Source organism: Gavialis gangeticus, unplaced genomic scaffold (assembly GCF_001723915.1).
Source record: "Gavialis gangeticus isolate Ggan-Ray unplaced genomic scaffold, GavGan_comp1, whole genome shotgun sequence".
NCBI lineage: Eukaryota > Metazoa > Chordata > Crocodylia > Gavialidae > Gavialis > Gavialis gangeticus.
This window is the reverse complement of record NW_017729002.1, coordinates 16,532,667-16,541,302: the sequence shown is the minus strand read 5'-3', so window position 1 is coordinate 16,541,302 and position 8,636 is coordinate 16,532,667.

Here is an 8,636-nt window from a genome sequence, read left to right as displayed (position 1 = left end):
CGGACTTGATGATCTGCTCAGGTCCCTTCCGACCCTACAAACTATGAAACTATGACAAGCAAAACTGTCACTTACCAGCAGCAGCAGCCTCTTGTCATCTGGCAGGCAGATCTGGGGGGCTGCACCCCCAGGAGGACTGCGGGGCTGTGCTGGACTCCTCCTGGGGGTGCGGCCCCTGATCTGCCTGCCGGATAACAGGAGGCTGCTGCTGCTGCTGCTGCCTGGGACTGGCACTGGGAAGATTGGTGCTGCTGCCCGGGCAGCAGGAGCAGCCTCTTATGATTCGGCAGGCAGATTGGGGGCCTGCACCCCTGGAAGGTCTGTGGGGCTCTGCTGGACTCCCCCCAGTGCTGCAGGCAGGCCCCTGATCTGCCTGCCAGATCACAGGAGTCTGCTCCTGCTGCCTGGGACCAGCAGCAGCACCAATCTTCCCAGCACAGGGTGTGGGCTGTGCCCAGTGCCAGTCCCAGGCGGTGGGAACAGCCTCCTGTCATCTAGCAGGTAGATTGTGGGCCCGCCTGCACCCCTGGGAGGAGTCTGGCAGAGCCTCACAGCATTCCTGTAATCTGGAGGCAGCCTCCTGTGATCCAGCAGGCAGACTGGGGGTCCACACCCCTGTGAGGAGTCTGGCAGAGTAGTCCCGCAGCCCTACTGGGAGTGCAGGAGGGGGTGTGGAGCCAGTCTGTCTGCTGGATGACAGGAAGCTGCTGCTGCTGGCTGGGACTGGCACTGGGCGCAGCCCACACCTAATGCCAGGAAGGTTGGTGCTGCTGCTGGTCCCAGTCGCATGCTGTCCAGAGGAGGGCCCCTTGCATGATCAGGGGCAGCAAAGCAGGCCCTACGAGGGGAGGCTACAGCCACAAGAGAAGGCTGAGAGGGGATCTGGTGGCTGTCTATAAACTGGCCAAGGGGGACCAGCAGGCAATGGGAGAGTCCCTGTTCCCCAAAGCACTACTGGGAGTAACAAGGAGTAACGGCCATAAGTTGACTTAGAGTAGATTCAGGCTAGATACAGGAGGCACTACTTCACAGTCAGGGCAGATAGGATCTGGAACCAACTTCCAAGGGAAGGTGGTGCTCACTCCTACCCTGGGGGTCTTCTAAAGGAGGCTAGATAATCACCTAGCTGGGGTCATTTGACCCCAGCATTCTTTCCTGCCCATGGCAGGGGGTTAGACTTGATGATCTGCTCAGGTTCCTTCCAACCCTACCAACTATGAAACTGTCATATAGCCTGCAGATCCAGGGGTCCACACCCCTGGGAGCACTGGGGGATGTGCCAGAATCCTCCTGGGGGGACGGGGGTGCAGCCCCCGGATCTGCGCCAAATGACAGGAGCCTGCTGCTGCTGGCTGGGACTGGCACTGAAGCCAAGTAAGCCTGGCTTCGAAACTCAAAATGTTTTGAAACTTTCAAAACATTTTGAGTGCCCTTATTTTGTTTTGAAGGTGTTTTTAAGGATTTTGTTTCATTTTGATTTTGCTGTTTCTAGCTCAAAATGCATCAAAACAGCTTTGATGCGAAATACCTGGCAAAATTTCACACAGCCCTAATGGTTAATACAGGAATAGGCACCACTAGGAGAATTGGAATGCTTGAGGGCCTGGCTTGACTGAACTGCTTACTTAGTAGCTGGCTTAAACTCAGCTGCTACCATCAAAAATGCAGCTGTAGCCTGCTGCTTTCCTTTTAAATTAGCAGGGGCCATGGCCCCCAGTTACAAGACATGTGTATGGATACCTTTACCGCTGTTATGTACAAGTTATTACATTTGCCTGGGGATTGCAGGAGGGAACAACAGAACTGTAGGCAAGGTACTATTTTTTGAATAAAAAAGCTTTATTGTTCTATAAAATTAACTCCTTGGTCTTTTGAGAACTACACATGGTAAAAAGAGTGGGGTGCAAAGAAAGAACAAAAATTGGAGCATCTCAGAATTCCAGAGGAGTTAAAGCTGTCCAGCAGCAGAAAACTGGAAGAAATTTAAGCAGAACTTCACCATATATATGTTGGCCAATGGACCTACAGAGAAGGAAGATTCACTCAAGGTAGCTATTTTTTTTAAATATAGCGGGCCCAGAAGCTCTGTCTCTTTAGAATAGCCTATAACTCTCAGAAGCAGAACAGAAAACCTATGGCACAATAATAAAAAAGCTTGGGGAATATTGTATACCCAAACAAAATGAAACCTTTGAATGGTCTAATTTCCACATGAATCAGCAGAAAGAATATGAGACAATAGAGGACTTTGTCAAAGACCTCAGACTGCTGAGCCAGACATGCAACTTGGGAGACCTAAAAGAGTCCATGATTAGAGACCAAATAGTATTGGGTATAAGGAATACAAGCTTCAAGAAAAGACTGCTAGAGGATCCTGAGCTTAATTTGGAAAAGGCAGTTAGAATGTGCCAGGTGGATGAGATAACAAATGCCAGGCTGTGGAAGCTGGAGTCAAAAAACAGAATGAGCTGAACTAGATAGGATTACAAGACTGCAAAAACCTACGGCAACACACAAGCAATACAGAAAGGAGGATCTCACTATGAAGCAAGCAAGAGGAGGCCAAAGAGAATTGCTTGAAGAAACAGTGGTCAGCTGCAGATGCTGTGGGGGTTACCACAAATCCATGCAGTGCCCTGCATCTGATACATGCTGCAACAAATGCAAAAGATTCAATCACTTTACAAGAATTTACAGAAAGGAGCAGGATGCGCCACACAAGAAACAGCAGGTGCATGCTCTATGCAATGAGGAAAAGGAAAAATTTGTTACTGGTATAATTCAAGAAGTTCGTTCTTCTGACAATTGGACAATCAGCCTGGATACCAATGGACTAATGGTAGCTTTTAAATTAGATACAGGGGCACAGGTCAATGTAATACCAGAATACCTTATTCAAAAAATGGAAACTAAAGCCATGTACTATGAGAATAAAAAAGTCAGACTTAGAGCTTATAATGGAACAACCAAGGATGTTTGTGCAATGCATGTTAGACACAAATGTAATACAGTAAAAATTCAGTTTGCAACAGTCCCAGGAAAGCTAGTGCCAACTATTGGGTTGCGAACATGTAAAACTCTAGGCTTGCCACTGAGGGACTAGAAAGCAAGAACACAGAAGAAGAGTTTTATGATGTGTTTCAAAGCATAGGGAAACTGTCAAATGAGTAACAGATAGAATTAAGAGAACCAAAAACTTCCACCATACATGCTCCAAGAAATGTTCCCCCTGTACTACGGGACAAACTGAAAAAGGAATTAGATTAGTTAACATGGACATAGTAGAAAAAAAAGATGGATCCTTGAGATTGTGTCTGGATCCTGAGCAAATCAATAGGTACATCAAAAGGGAGTATTTTCTCATTCCCACCAGGGAAGTCATTTTTGGCAACATGGCAGAACCTAAATATTTCTCCGCTCTGGATGTGTCATCTAGGTTTTGGCACGTTTCCCTAGAAAAGAATAGCACTAGATTATGTACCTTTGATATGCCCTTCAGAAAGTATTGCTTTCATAGGCTTCCTTTTGGACTGTGTTCTGCATCTGAAGTATTTCATACAAATGTGCAACAATTTTTTGAATGTCTTCATGGAACTATGGTTTATATTGATGATGTATTAATTTGGGGAAATACTATAGAAGAACATGACTTGAGGCTAAGAAAAACACTAGAAAGAGCTTGCAGAGGGGGTTTGAAACAGAACAAACAAAAATGCAAATTCAGGGTCAAAGAAATAACATATCTCAGAGACAAGCTTTCTGAGAAAGGGGTGCAAGTAAATCCCGCAAGAGTTAAAGCCGTTACAAACATGCCACCCCCTATAGATAAGGAAAGAGTCCAAATATTACTGGGAATGATCAATTTTGTAGGAAAATATGTACCTAACTTAGCAGAGGAGACCAAACACCTTAGATCACTCCTACAAAAGAATGCTTAGTAGATATGGGAACATGAAGATGAATTTAAAAACTTGAAGGAAAAAATAATTAAAACTCTGATACTAAAATACTATGACCCTTAAAGACCCATTAAACTGTCAACAGATGCTTCTAAAGAAGGCACTGGAGCAGCTTTGCTTTAAAAACATGGGGATAGCTGGAGATCAGTAGCATATACACCTAAGGCACTGAGTTAGAGTGTCTATATGCACATATTGAGAAAGAAAGTTTCGCCCTGGTATATGGCTGCAAGAAATTTCATATATTCATCTATGGGAAGCCTGTGATAGCTGAAACTGATCATAAATCTTTGGTAACTATAGCAAAGAAAGGGTTATCAGACATGCCACCCAGATAACAGAGACTTCTTTCAAATGCAAATATATGATCTAAACCGGAGAGGGCAATTATTTCAGGCAGAGGGCAGCTTACTGGGTTTTGGCAAGCCATCAAGGGCCGCATGACAGGCAGCCAGGGGCAGATAAATATTAATTTTCTAAAATTTTTAGGGCCCCTGCGGGCCAGATAGAATGGCCTGATGGGCTGCATCTAGCCCACAGGCCACATTTTGCCTACCCGTGACCTAGACATATAGTACATGCCAGGAAAACATCTACTCCTTGCAGATATGTTGTCCAGAGCATATGACACAATGGAAAATGACAGAATTCCAGACTCAGACATAGTTAGTACATGTTAATTTAATTAAAAGAGTGATTCCTGACACAGATAAAATGTGGGCACTGATTGCAGAAGCTACTGCTCAGGACATCACATTACAAAAAGTGATAACAGCTATTTGTGATAGTTGACCTGGAAAACATGTCTAGCCCCTACTCTCAAGGAACAGCTGTCAGTACTGGATGGCATTTTGTTCAAAGGCTCACAACTTGTTGTTCCAGCAGTGCTAAAGAAAGACATGTTAAATAGAATACATGAAGGACATCTAGGCATTGAAAAAATGCAAAAGGAGAGCAAGGGGTGCTCTATATTGGCCCAACATAAATAATGACATAGAAGATGCTGTAAAGGCTTGTACAACATGCCTAAAGTGCAGATCAACACAAAGAAAAGAGCTCACGTTGGTCATGGAGGAGCCCATAGCTCTGTGGTATCAAATGGGCATTGGTTTATTCATACATGCAGGAAAAAAATTATGTGTTAGTGCTGGATTATTATTCTTATAAATTACATTACTCAAAAGCACGACAGCAAACCATGTCATAACTCACATCAAATTTGGTTTTTGTTAGACATGGGATTCCACAAATTGTGAGAACAGACAATGGACCTCAATGCAACTGTCTTGAGTTTAAAGAGTTTACAAACAAATATAGATTCTGTCACAACACTTCGAGTCCTAAATACCCAATGGTCTGGTGGAAAATGAAGTACAAATAGTGAAAAAAATGTTGAAAAAAACCCTACAGATTCACACACCGATGTTTACCTGTCACTCGAAAATTACAGGGCAACACCCATGAAACATGGATTGTCCCCAGCAGAAATGCTGTTTAACACAAAGCAATGTTGCCAAATCTTGTGGATGATGCTCATCAGAATGAAAAGCAAGACATGAAAACATTTAAAAACAAAAAAAAAAATCAAAGAAAAATGGTACTATGACAGGAGTTTCAGGGAGTTACCACAACTGCACAACAAAGATACGGTGCTTATTTCAGTTGGACAAATGTGGAAACAAAAAGCACTAATTTCCTGTCAAGTACCTCCCAGATCTTATAAAGTAGTCACACTGGAAGGCAGGGCTGGATTAATGCATAGACAAACTAGGCACATGCCTAGGGCCCTGAGCTGTGGGGGGGCCCTGGTCCTTCCCTCTGCAGTGGCCATGCGAATGGCCTCATTCCCATCCCTTCCCCTCCCCTCTGTTGGCCTTGCCACTGCAGTAGCTGCTTCCTAGTGGCAGCTCTGAGCCCTGCTCTCCATAGGTAGCAGTGCCGGGCTGGGAATGGGGGTCTCAGCTGGCTCGGGACCCATTAATTTGTTTACCTATGGCCCACTAGAGGGTTAATCCAGACCTGCTGGAAGGACAGGTGTTAAGAAGGAACAGGGGGCACTTGCAGCTCATAAAGGGGAGAAAACAAGCAGCGTCATGAGATTCACCAAAGGAAACAGAGCTAACATCAAAGCAACCAGAAATGACAGAGGAGACTGAAAATGACACAGAAGTAGAGACACCTGAACAAGGAAACCAAACAAGAACTAGACCAATAAGGATTGAGAATGCAGAGAAACTGAGAAGATCACTTAGAGCTAAAAAGCCAACACAAAGCCGAATAGAGACCTGTTAAAATGTGATTTAGCTATGGGTTGAACTAAACTTCCAATGTTAGTATTATATAGGGATATGTTATATGTGTGGATACAAGTGTTATGTATAAGTTGTTACATTTGCCTGGGATTGCAGGAGGGAACAGCAGAACTGTAGGAAAGGTACTGCTCTCCAAATAGACAAGCAGAAGGGGCCAGATACATAGCAACCATCTGGATCCAGACAGAAGGAGCAGCTGGAGTCTCCCTACTATTGCAGCAAGGAAATGAGGCATGGGCCAGGGCTGTGTTCCCTGGGCCTAGGTCTTGGAAGCCCCAGTCTGCAGGCAGCACACTGGGAGTCCAGGAGTAGTTCATAGCAGCATGCCACTAGCCTGGCTGAGCACCTACCCTGGGAGGGTTGGGAGTCATGGGCTGGGGGACTGGTTCAGCAGTGACAGGAATGTGGGTCCTCCTCAGTTCTGTTGCCAAAGGCAGCACTTGGGTCTCACCTCAGGTGCTGGGTTCTTGCCTTCCTCCATGCTCTTTTCCCTTTGTTACCTTCCCTTATAGGAAGCCAGGCCCTTTCATGCTGTTCCTCTGGCTTGGAGATCTTGAGGCCAATCCTGAGTACAAGAAGAGCAATGACTTGGGAACCTGTCAACAGCCTTTTGTAGTGCACCCTGGCCTGCTGCCAAGGAGTACCAGTCAGGAAGCCCTGCCAACCCTAACCCCAGCACAAGGCCCCTACCAGCTCCATCCCTAGGCTTAGCTCAGGGACCCCTATCAGCCCCAAGTTGCTTCTCCCAGGATCTCCTTTCAGCCCCAAGTCTGTCCTTAGACCAGGGTCTTCTACCATCCCCAACCCTAACCTTTGTCCATCAAACCCTTTAAATTCCAAACCTGTGTCTGTCATCAGTCTCAATCCTAACCTTAACCTGAGAAGGTCTACCTGTTCCAAACCTAGCCCTAACCTTACCCCACCCCTATCCAGCAGATCCCTATTAATGCAAAACCTAACCCTTGCCAAAGAACAGTCCAGTCCTAACCTTAGTCCAAGGAGACTTACAAACTGCAACCACCCCCAGGCCTAACACTAGCCCTGGCCTGGTGACCCGTACCAGCTCCAGCCCTAAACTTGTTCTTAGCCCAGGGTACCCTATTAGCCCCAAATCTAACCCTGCCTGGCTCTTGAGTCCCAAACCCAACCTTATCTTACTGGCCTCTATCAGTCCCAACCCTACACTTACCTCAGGGGGCCCTGCCCTGCCACAGTCCTAACCCAAGGTCAAGGACCATCACACACCCCAATGCTCCATGTAAGTGGAGCCCTACCAGCCTCAACCCTGCTCCCTGTGTGGTGAGCACTGTAGCTCTAGCTGTAGGCCTGTCCTGAGGAGGGCACAGGCCTAGCTCAAGTGTATACATAACCTGTAGGCCTGTGTGAATAGGGAAGTATTTGATTCAGATTCGGCTGATTCAGAGGACAGCAATTCAATTCAGAGATTTGGATTGCTTTTCCAAATCGATTTGGCCAAATTGGCTTCAGAAGATTTGGCACCAATTCAGAGAGATTTGGCCATAGAGTATAATAGGGAATCAATTAAATACCTATAACTTTGTCATTTTGTGGCTGATTCAGATGAAACATATTTCTGAGGGCATGAAGTCTGCCAAGTTTCAAGGAGACAGGTGCAGGGGTTTCTGGGAAACTGCACCTCAAACTGCTGACAAGCATAACTCATGTCATGTCATGTGTGTTAAGCTACAGCGGGGTAAAAACTGCAGGGATGATGGCCCCTGCTGAGGCCACAAAGCCTGCTAAGTTTCAAGAAGAGAGGTGCAGGGGTTTCTGGGAAACTGCACCTCAAGCTCCTGACAAGGAAAACTCGTGGCATGGGTAACTGAGTATGTGTTAAGGCGCAGCAGAGTGAAAACTCCAGGCATGTTAGCCCCTACTGAGGCCCAGAAGTCTGCCAGGTTTCAAGCAAATTGGTGCAGGCAGGTTCTGGGACCCTGCACCTCAGGCTGCTGACAGGCAAAAGTCATGACATGGCTAACTGTGTGACTGTGCCTGTCTTGGGGCACAGCGGGGTGAAAACTGCAGGCCTGCTAGGCCTGCTGCAACCATGAAGCCTGCCGCAACCATGAAGCCTGCCAGCTTTTAAGGAGATAGGTGCAGGGGGTTCTGGCTTCTGGGACCCTGTATATCAGGCAGCTGACAAGCAAAGCTTGTGACATGGGTGGGTGACGCTGTGTGTGTGTTAAGGTGCTCCCTCACTGGCACTAGGGCATCTACACAACATGGTAGTGTGCCCAAAACTTGCAAATAAATAAAATAATTAGTTTGCAAATATCTACTTTGTCTAATAAAGATATCATCTCTTCCACAAGTTTTGATTCCTTTTGCCTCTAGACCAATACGA